Source organism: Peromyscus leucopus, chromosome 8b (genome assembly GCF_004664715.2).
Source record: "Peromyscus leucopus breed LL Stock chromosome 8b, UCI_PerLeu_2.1, whole genome shotgun sequence".
In the NCBI taxonomy this organism is placed as follows: Eukaryota; Metazoa; Chordata; class Mammalia; order Rodentia; family Cricetidae; genus Peromyscus; species Peromyscus leucopus.
This window is the reverse complement of record NC_051086.1, coordinates 102,368,889-102,379,578: the sequence shown is the minus strand read 5'-3', so window position 1 is coordinate 102,379,578 and position 10,690 is coordinate 102,368,889. Positions and strand designations below refer to the sequence as shown.

Genomic DNA, 10,690 nt, shown 5'->3' with positions numbered 1-10,690 from the left:
ATATTCATTAATTACATTAATTGTATTGATTTATTACATTCATGATATTATATCTTGATACTACTGTCCATTTGTGGGGCTTTTCCATCACACGAAACAGAGATTCTGTACTTAGGAAATCATTGCTCTATATTCCTTTCTTCTCCATCTTGAGATAACGTCTAATCTTTCTGTCTCTATGAATTTGTATATTCTATATATTTCATGTACTACAATTCTATAGTATTTGTCCTTTTTTTTTTTTTTAACAGAAGTAGCTTTTATTTATTTCCATGTTTCTCAAATTAAGCTGGCTGAGTTGGTTGTTTTGAGGGGATTAGTCAAAGAGACCAAATCCCATATCCTCCTCTGATTCCTCTAACTCTTCCTTGGCTTCAGTCTTGGCTGGAGCTGCAGCAGCAGCAGGAGCAGCAGTGACTGCAGCAGCAGCAGGAGCAGCAGTGGCTGCAGCAGCAGCAGGAGCAGCAGTGCTGTGGCGGCGGCCACAGGGGCAGCAGGCGAGCAGCGCGACAATGCGGAATGCGATCAGCCAAGAAGGCCTTGACCTTTTCAGCAAGTGGAAAGGTGTACTCAGTCTCCACAGATAAAGCCATAACCCGCTTGTACCCATTGATGATAGAGTGCGGCACTAAGGCAACAGTCGGGTAACCAATCTGCAGACAAACACTGGCAACATTTCGGACGCCCTCCAGGAAGCGGGAGTGCAGAGTCTGCTCTGTGATGTCGAGCACTTCCGGGTTGTAAATGCTGCCGTTGTCAAACACCTGCTGATCAGCTCGAAGGAGAAGGGCGAGATGTTGAGCATGTTCAGCAGTGTGGCTTCACTGGCACCTACTTTGTCTCCAGTTTTTATCAGCTGCACATCACTCAGAATTTCAATGGTGCCCCTGGAGATTTTAGTGGTGATGCCTAAAGCCTGGAAGAAGGAGGTCTTCTCGGCCCCAGACCAGTGTTCTGGGCTAGCACAGTGACCTCACACGGGGCGATGGCACCAGCACGGGCAGCGGCCGGCACCTTATTGGCCAGCAGCATGTCCCTAATCTCAGTGAGGTCCTCCTTGGTGAACACAAAGCCCACATTACCCCGGATATGAGGTAACAGTTTCTCCAGAGCTGGGTTGTTCTCCAGGTGCCCCCGGATGGCCTTGCGCATCATGGTGTTCTTGCCCATCAGCACCACAGCCTTCCCTCACAGGGACATGCGGATCTCCTGCATCTGCTTGGAGCCCACATTGTCTGCTCCCACAATGAAGCATTTTGGGTAATCATCCAAAAGTTGGATGATCTTAAGGAAGTAGTTGGATTTCCAGGTCGCCCTGTCTTCCCTGGGCATCACGGCGGTGCGTCAGGGATTGCCACGCAGGCTTTAAAGACGATGTCACTCCGAGGAGGACGCCTGGCGAGAGCGTGTTTGTCCTTTTTTAATGTAAAAACATTTCATGTTGCCGGCGATGGTGGTGCACACCTTTAATCCCAGCACTTGGGAAGCAGAGGCAGGCGGATCTTTGTGAGTTCGAGGCCAGCCTGGTCCAGGAAAGGTGCAAAGATAACAGAGAAACCCTGTTTCGAAAAATCAAAAAAACAAACAAACAAACAAACAAAACATTTTATGTACAACTACAGGAGAAATAATACACAGACAGCTTGAACATAAAAACAGGTTATAATTGGTTATAATTCAAAAGTCCGGGGTTATTTGAAACTGGAAAATATTTTCTCTGTAGAAATAGTAAAAATGATAACATTTCCCATTAAGCCCTTTTAAGCCAAATGACAGCTGAATTATACATATAAATATTGATTAGATCCTGGGATACAGAAGAAACCTATCTTTGTTCAGAGAGCTATGTTTTACTTAAGTTGTGTAAGTGAGATTCCTATTCATCTTCCCCTTCACTGTTTGATTTATGGCAGACATTTTTCTATAGGCTAATCCATAATCTAAAAAGATTTTAGCCTCCCCTCTTGTAAATACAGCCAGCATTTTCTTTCATCAGCTTAATGCAGTACAAATTCTTATCCTAACAGTGAAATGTTTCACTAAAGCTTGCCCAGTGATTGGGCAAAACCAAAACTTATTATAAGCCACAGTCATCCTAGGGTCCCCCCTAGGTAGTCTCCCTGGATCTGTGGGTTGCAGTCTGATTGTCCTTTGGTTTATATCTAGTATCCATACCATGTTTTTCCTTCTAAGTCTGGGTTACCTCACTCAGGATGATATTTTCTAGTTCCATCCATTTGCGTACAAATTTCATGATGTCATTTTTCTCTGCTGAGTAGTACTCTGTTGTATATATGTACACATTTTTTTTTAATCCATTCTTCAGTTGACGAGCATCTAGGTTGTTTCCACATTCTGGCTATTATGAATAACGCTGCTATAAACATAATTGAGCATGTATCTTTGTGGTATGATTGAGCATTCCTTGGGTATATGCCCAAGAGTGGTATGGCTGGGTCTTGAGGTAGATCAATTCCCAGTTTTCTGAGAAACCGCCATACTGATTTCTACAGTGGCTACACAAGTTTGCACTCCCACCAACAGTGGAGGAGTGTTCCCCTTGCTCCGAATCCTCTTCAACATAGACTGTCATTAGTGTTTTTGATCATAGCCATTCTGATAAGTGTAAGGTGGTATCTCAGAGTTGTTTTGATTTGCATTTCTCTTATGACTAAGGATGTTGAGCATTTCCTTAAATGTCTTTCAGCCATTTGAGATTCTTCTTTTGAGAATTCTCTGTTTAGCTCTGTAGTCCATTTTTTAGTTGGATTGTTAAGTATTTTGATGTCTAGTTTCTTGAGTTCTTTATATACTTTGGAGATCAGTATTCTATCAGATGTGGTGTTGGTGAAGGTCTTTTTCCATTCTGTAGGCTGTCTTTTTGTCTTATTGATCATGTCTTTTGCCCTACAAAAGCTTCTCAGTTTCAAGAGGTCCCATTTATTAATTGTTGTTTTCAATGTCTGTGCTACTGGTGTTGTATTTAGGAAGTGATCTCCTGAGCCAATGCGTTCAAGTGTACTTCCTACTTTCTCTTCTATCAAGTTCAGCGTAACTGGATTTATGTTGAGGTCTTTGATCCACTTGGAGTTTTGCGCATGGTGACAGATATGGATCTATTTGCAATCTTTTACATGTTGATATCCAGTTATGCCAGCACCATTTGTTGAAGATACTTTCTTTTTTCCATTGTATAGTTTTGGCCTCTTTGTCAAAAATTAGGTGTTCATATGTGCGTGGATTAATGTTAGGGTCTTCAGTTTGATTCCATTGGTCTGTATGTCAGTTTTTATGCTAGTACCAAGCTGGTTTTTTTTTATTACTATAGCTCTATAGTAGAGCCTGAGGTCAGGGATGGTGATGCCTCCAGAGGTTGCTTTATTATACAGGATTCTTTTAGCTATCCTGGGTTTTTTGTTTTTCCATATGAAGTTGAATATTGTTCTTTCCAAGTCTGTGAAGAATTGTGTTGGGATTTTGATGGGGATTGCATTGAATCTGTAGATTGCTTTTGGTAAGATTGCCATTTTTACTATGTTAATCCTACCTATCCTTGAGCATGGGAGATCCTTCCATTTTCTGATGTCTTCTTCAATTTCTTTCTTTAGAGATTTAAAGTTCTTATCAAAAAGGTCCTTCACTTGTTTAGTTACTGTTACTCCAAGGCATTTTATATTATTTGTGGCTATTGTAAAGGATGATGTTTCTCTGATTTCTTTCTCAGCCTTTTTATCATTTGTATATAGGAGGGCTACCTACTTTTTTGAGTTGATCTTGTATCCTGCCACTTTACTGAAGGAGTTTAGCAGCTGTAGGAGATCCCTGGTAGAATTTTTGGGGTCACATATGTATACTATCATATTGTCTGCAAATAGTGAAAGTTTGACTTTTTCCTTTCCAATTTCTATCCCTTTGATCTCCTTTTGTTGTCTTATTGCTCTAGCTAGAACTTCAAGTACTATAGTGAATAAACATGGAGAGAGTGGACAGCCTTGTCTTGTTCCTGATTTTAGTGGAATTGCTTTGAGTTTCTCTATGTTTAATTTCATGGTGGCTGTTGGCTTGCTGTAAATTGCCTTTATTATGTTTAGGTATGTTCCTTGTATTTCTGATCTCTCTAAGACCTTTATCATGAAGTGGTGTTGGATTTTGTCAAAGGCTTTTCAGCATCTAATGAGATGATGATGTGTTTTTTTTTTTTTTTTTTTTTTTTTTTTTTTTTTGACATTTTTTTGTTTTGCTTTTGTCATTGTAGCAGCTGCTCGAATCACGAGATCCTGGTCTGTGATGTGATTAAGGTGCGCAAGGTGTGTTTTTTTTTTTTTTTTTTTTTCTTTCAGTTTGTTTTTATGGTGGATTACATTGACAGATTTCCATATGTTGAACCATCCTGTTCAACCCTGGGATGAAACCTAGTTGGTCATGGTGGGTAATTTTTTTTAATGTGTTCTTGGATTCGGTTTGCCAATATTTTGTTGAGTATTTTTGCATCATTGTTCACTAGGGAGATTGGTCTGTAGTTCTCTTTCTTTGTTGCATCTTTGTGTGGTTTGGCTATCAGGGTAACTATAGCTTCATAAAAAGAATTTGGTAATGTACCTTCTGTTTCTATTGTGTGGAACAATTTGAAGAGTATTGGAATTAGGTCTTCTTTGAAAATCTGGTAGAATTCTGTGTAGATGTAACCAACTGTCTTATTAAATAAGAAACACAGAACCGGCCAGGTGGTGGTGGCGCACGCCTTTGATCCCATTACTCGAGAGGCAGAGCCAGGAGGATCTCTGTGAGTTCGAGGCCAGCCTGGGCTACCAAGTGAGTTCCAGGAAAGGCACAAAGCTACACAGAGAAACCCTGTCTCGAAAAACAAAAAAGAGAAAAAAAAAGAAAAAGAAAGAAAAAGAAACACAGAACCAATGCAAATTAGAAAGCCAGGAGATCAGAGCTAAGAGCCTCACCCGCCTGCTGTAGCTAGCCTCTTCAGCCAAGAGACCTCTCTGAAAAAGAGACCTACTTCCTGTCTGTTTGTCTTTATATAGACTTTCTGTTCTGCCTTCTCATTGGTTGTAAACCCAACCACATGACTGCCTCGTCACTGCCTGTCTGTACAGACCTCCAGGTCTTCTATGGTTGGTATTGAGATTAAAGATTAAAGGTGTGTCTCCAATGTTGGCTGTATTCTTGAACACACAGAGATCTACCTAGCTCTGCCTACCAAGTGCTGGGATTAAAGGCGTGCACCACCATCGCCCAGCTTTCGCTATGGCTCTAATAGCTCTGACCCCCGGGCAACTTTATTTATTAACATAAAATTAAAACCACATTTCAGTACAAATAAAATATCACCATAATTCTGCACCGAAACCATCTGGTCCTGGGCTTTTTTTTTTGGTTGGGAGACTTTTAATGACTGTTTCTATTTTCTTAGAGGTTATTGGTCTATTTAAATAATTTACCAGGTCTTGATTTAACTTTGGTATGTGGTACCTATCCAGAAAAATTGTCCATTTCTTTCAGATTTTCCAATTTTGTGGAGTACAGGTTTTTGAAGTATGATCTGATGATTCTCTGGATTTCCTCGTTGTCTGTTGTTATGTCTCCCTTTTCATTTCTGATTTTGTTAATTTGGATGCTCTCTCTCTGCCTTTTGGTGAATTTGGATAGGGGTTTGTCTAGCTTGTTGACTTTTTCAAAGAACCAACTCTTTGTTTCACTGATTCTTTGTATTGTTCTTTTTGTTTCTATTTCATTGATTTAAGCCCTCATTTGATTATTTCCTGGCATCTATTCCTCCTGGGTGAGTTTACAATGTAGTATTACAAACTTCACTGAAGCCAGGCATAGTGGCTTTTAAATCCCAGCACTAGTGAGGCAGAGGCAGGTAGTAGATCTCTGTGAGTTCAAGGCAAGCCTGGTCTACTCCAGGACAGCAAGGCTACACAGAGAAAACCTGTCTCAATAAACAAACAAATAAATACAGACCCTATCTCGATAAACAAACAAATAAATAAATAAAAATTCATCTGGATAAATAAATACTCTGCATAAATATATGAATAAACAAATAAGTAAATAAATGGCTGACCAGGACTGAACGTAGAGTTCAGCCGTGAGTCAGCCTCAGTGGCTCAGAACCTGTGGCTGGAGGGAGGAGTGGAATGGAATGGCTAGGGGAGGCAAACATTTCACTGCTTTGACGCCATGGCCACCAGACAGCCATGGTCCCTCATCTTCATCAGAAGGGAGCTGTAGGACAGTCTCCAGTCTTCAGTGGCCTGTGGTGGGAATCAGGAAAGGAACAGAAGTGGCGAACGAAGTCTGCAGTCCACACCTATGAGGGGAGGTGGACACCAGAGCAATCGTCCAGTGGGAGAGAGCACGATGGAGACACATGTTTGTTTGTTTGTTTGTTTGTTTGTTCTTGAGATGAGTTTTATGCATCTCAGGCTGACCTCAAACTCACTAAATACTGTGGATGACTATAAACTTTAAAAAAAATATTTTTATTTTATTGATTTTGTTTTTGAGACAGAGTCTCACTCTGTAGTCCTGGCTGTCCTGGAACTCTCTTGTAGATCAGGTTGGGCTTGAACTCATAGAGAGCTGCCTGTCTCTGCCTCTCAAGTGCTGGGACTAAAGGTGTGGGCCAAGATTTTATTTTAGTATTTATTTGTTTGTTTGATACAGGGATTCTCTATGTATCCCTGGTTGTCCTGAAACTCACTTTGTAGACCAGGCTGGGCTTGAACTCACAGAGACCTGCCTGCCTCTGCCTCCTGAGTGCTGGGATTAAAGGTGTGGATCACCACTGCCTGGCATAAGATTTTTTTTCTTTTTTTTTTAGCTGAGGATCGAACCCAGGGCCTTGTGCTTGCTAGGCAAGCGCTCTACCACTGAGCTAAATCCCCATCAAGATTTTATTTTTTAAATTATGTATATGTGTGTATCTGTGTTTGAGTATGTTGTGCACATGAATAAAGTGCCTGAAGAGGCCAGAAGAGGGTGCCAGATCCCTCAAAGCTGGGGTTTCAGGTGTTAGTGAACACTTGGCTTGTGTGGGTTCTGGGATCCAAGCTCTGGTCTTCAAGCCCTGTGCAAGGGCTCTTAGCTCCTGAGCCGTCTCTCCTACCCCAGGGGAACCTTCCTGATGGTAATGGAGCTGCAGGTAGAGGCTTCCAAACTCAGCCTCTGGTGCCAATTCCACCAACCAGGCTCTCCTACAAGTTCCCCCACCTCCCTAAATAGTGACACCATCTGGGAACAAGTGTTCAAAACATGAGCTGGTGGGCGGCATTTCAGATTCAAACTATAACACTGGAAACAGCTTCCGAGGAGCCAGATACCAACTGAGGAGGCCCGAGAAGAATGGTAGGGCCCCTTGACTGCTAGAGAAGCCGAGAACCAGCTTCCAGCGAACTCACCTGGGTGGGTACCTACAGCCCCATCTGGACCAACTGGACCACAGGAGTCAGTATGGGGGCATCCATGTAGGAGCTTGTGCTGTGGAGGGCACCAGGGGGAAGCTGGGCTTGCTCCCTGCTCATTAGATGTCTTGGAGTTGTTTTGTTTTGAGATAGTCTCACTACATGGCCTTAGCTGGCCTAGAACTCTATAGGTAGACCAGGATGGCCTTGAACTCACAGAGATCTACCTGCCCCAGCCTCACAGGTGCTGGGACTAAAAGGCTTGCACATTTGCCTGCCCTGAGCAGGAAGTAGCAGCCCAGGGCACAGCCGCCGTGCCAAGGCTTGTACAGAAGAGTGGAGGCAGCACCAGCAGGCAAGGTTCATTCTGTGGTGCCATCACAGTAGCCTGGTGACGACTCTGGGAAAGAGCAAGGCCAAGGAGAGGCGGACAAGAGGGACAGAAGGGGAAACCGAGGCCAGAGAGTCACTGAAGTGGCATCACGGAACCTGGAAGTGGGATCTGGCACCTGGGTCTTCTGGCATCCCTGGCACAGAGTCCTGGGGCCAGAGGGAGGCTAGGGGACTGGGCACCAAGTGTAGCATTGCCACTGAGGGCAAGTGCCAGCTCAGGCACTCTGTCCACTGTAAGTCACACCTGTACAACTCTGAGGTGCTAGGACCAAGGGTGCCCTGGACATCTAGAAAGGAGGGTACCATTCTCCTGTTTGGCCCTCCGGACTCACTGTTCACAATAAGTACACAAGGCCGAAGGAGAAAGCCCAGCACACCATGGGGACAGTGCAGAGCCCAGGCAGAGGGGCCTCCACTGTGTGGAGCTGCGTGGTCCCAGACATGCTTCTTCACCTCTGCAACCTCGGTTTCTCTGCTGTGCTATTAAAGAAGGGGTGTCCAGGTGGTGGACATGTGTAAGCATCTTTTTAAATACACTTTTATTTTTAAAATTTATGTATGGGTATTCTGCCTGTATCTATGTCTGTGTATCATATACACAGCCTGTGACTGCAGAGACCAGAAGACAGTGTAGGATCCGCCAGGACCACGTGGGTCCTGGGAATCAAATCCAGGTCCTCAGAAAGAGAAGCCAGTGATCTTAACCACTGAGCCATCTCTCCAACCCCCATGCCTGAGTATCTTAAGCTTTTCTTCATTTTGATACAAACTATATAGCCTCGGCTGGCCCCTAACTTATGGCGATCCTTCTGCCTCAACCTCTTAAATACTGGTATCACAGGCAGACATCACCACACCTTTGTATTTCTTATTTTTATTATTACTGTTTTTTTTAAACACATATTTATTATATATACAGTATGCCTGTATGCCAGAACAGGGCACCAGATTTCATTATTGATGGTTGTGAATCACTATGTGGTTGCTGAGAATTGAACTCAGGACCTCTGGAAGAGCAGTCAGTGCTCTTAACCTCTGAGCCATCTCTCCAGCCCTATTATTACTGTTTTGTGCATGTGTGTTTTTAAATCTTTATTATATATGTGAGAATATTATATATATATATATACACACACATATATATGCCCTGGAAGCCTTTGGATTTCCATGGAGGTAGAGTTTAGACAGTTGTAAAATACCACATGGATGCTGGGATCTGAACTCGAGTCTTCTGCAAGAGCAGTGCATATTTTCACCACTGAGCCATCTCTCTCTCTCCAGTCCTTTCACCTTGTTTTGTGAGACAGAATGTGTTAGTGATCCTGGAATTTACTGATCAGGCTAGACTTGCTGTGTTGTGGAATATTATTTTAAGATGTGTTACATTCATTTATGCTGTGGAATATTTAATGATGCAAAGGTGTGTTGCATTTTTTTATGTTGCATTTGTTTAGCTCTGTGAGGCTGTGTTACTTTGCCTGTCTAAAACACCTGATTGGTCTAATAAAGAGCTGAATGGCCAATAGTGAGGCAGGAGAAAGGATAGGCGGGGCTGGAAGACAGAGAGAATGAATAGAAGGAGAACAAGGAGAGGACTCCAGAGACCAGTCACCCAGTCACACAACCAGACATGGAATAAGAAGGAGAGGAAAGACATACAGAAACAGAGAAAGGTAAAAGCCCAGAGGCAAAGGTAGACGGGATAATTTAAGTTAAGGAAAGCTGGCTAGAAACAAGCCAAGCTAAGGCCAGGCATTTATAAGTAAGAATAAGTCTCTGTGTGTGGTTATTTGGGAGCTGGGTGGTGGGCCCCTCAAAGAGCCAAAGAGTAGAAAGAGCAAGAGAATAAACGACTTCATTGCCATAAGTCAGCCCAGGGATCCTCCTGTCTCTGCTTCCTTAGTGGTGGGATCACAAGCATATGGTACTGTGCTTAGCTTTATGTGGGTGCTCAGGACCCAAATTCAGGTCCTCGTGTTTGTTCAGCAACACAACAAGCACTTTACTCACAGAGCCATCTCCCCCAGGCCCGTGTGTGTGTGTGTGTGTGTGTGTGTGTGTGTGTGTGTGTGTGACAAGGTGTCATGCAGCCTAAGCTGGTCTTGAACTTGATATGTAGCCTAGTATGACCCGATCCTGTCTTCCACCTCTCAAGTGCTGGGATCACAGGCAGGTGCCACCCTGCCCAGTTGCATGTTTTAACTTTAAGAGAATTCCTAGCCCTAAGCAGAAAAGCTGCAGGGCTGGGACACAGCGAAAGAAGGGCACATTCTGGTCCCTGGGGTGCCAGAGCATCACTTACTCACTAACAGTTCTGAAGGCGTAGCTGTCAAACTGATGAGTCAGGAGACAAGTTCCCACACTGAAACTGGAAAGGTCCCTGAGCTGAAGCCTAAGCCAGGCTGGAGGGCCAGGCCCCAAGGGACAGTCTGTGTAGCTGCTGAGTGCTAACACAGCCCAGCAAAGACACACAGCAGGGGCAGCCGGAGAGGTCAAGGACCATCCCAGTGCCTGCTGGCTGTGCAGACAGCCTCGAATTCTTCAGGAGTGTCCCACACCACACACATACCCACAAGTAGCCAGGGGATGCCACAGGCTGTAGGCAGAGCCTACTGAGAGAGGGAAGATCCCATGGACCCTCAAGAATGAGAGGGGGAGGAAGAACCCCTAGGCTGAGGGCCCCAGGGCCCTCACTCTCCAGCTCCTACTGGGGACAAAGTCCCCTTTCTTGGGGTCTTCCTGTGGCCTCTGCCCATAGACATCCCAGCTTCAAGAGGGAGGGTGCTGAGCCACCCTATGAGTCACTGTGCCCACTTCCTGCCACATGGAACCTGTGGCTGAGTCACCAGCCCCCCAAAGGGAATGACTGGCCACAG

The 10,690-nt window shown here is 44.1% G+C and overlaps 1 pseudogene; it reads right to left on the bottom strand.

Moving 5' to 3' along the window:
• Positions 1–316: 316 nt before the first annotated feature.
• LOC114708940 lies at positions 317–1,400 on the bottom strand (annotated as a pseudogene).
• Between the last annotated feature and the right edge of the window lie 9,290 nt (positions 1,401–10,690).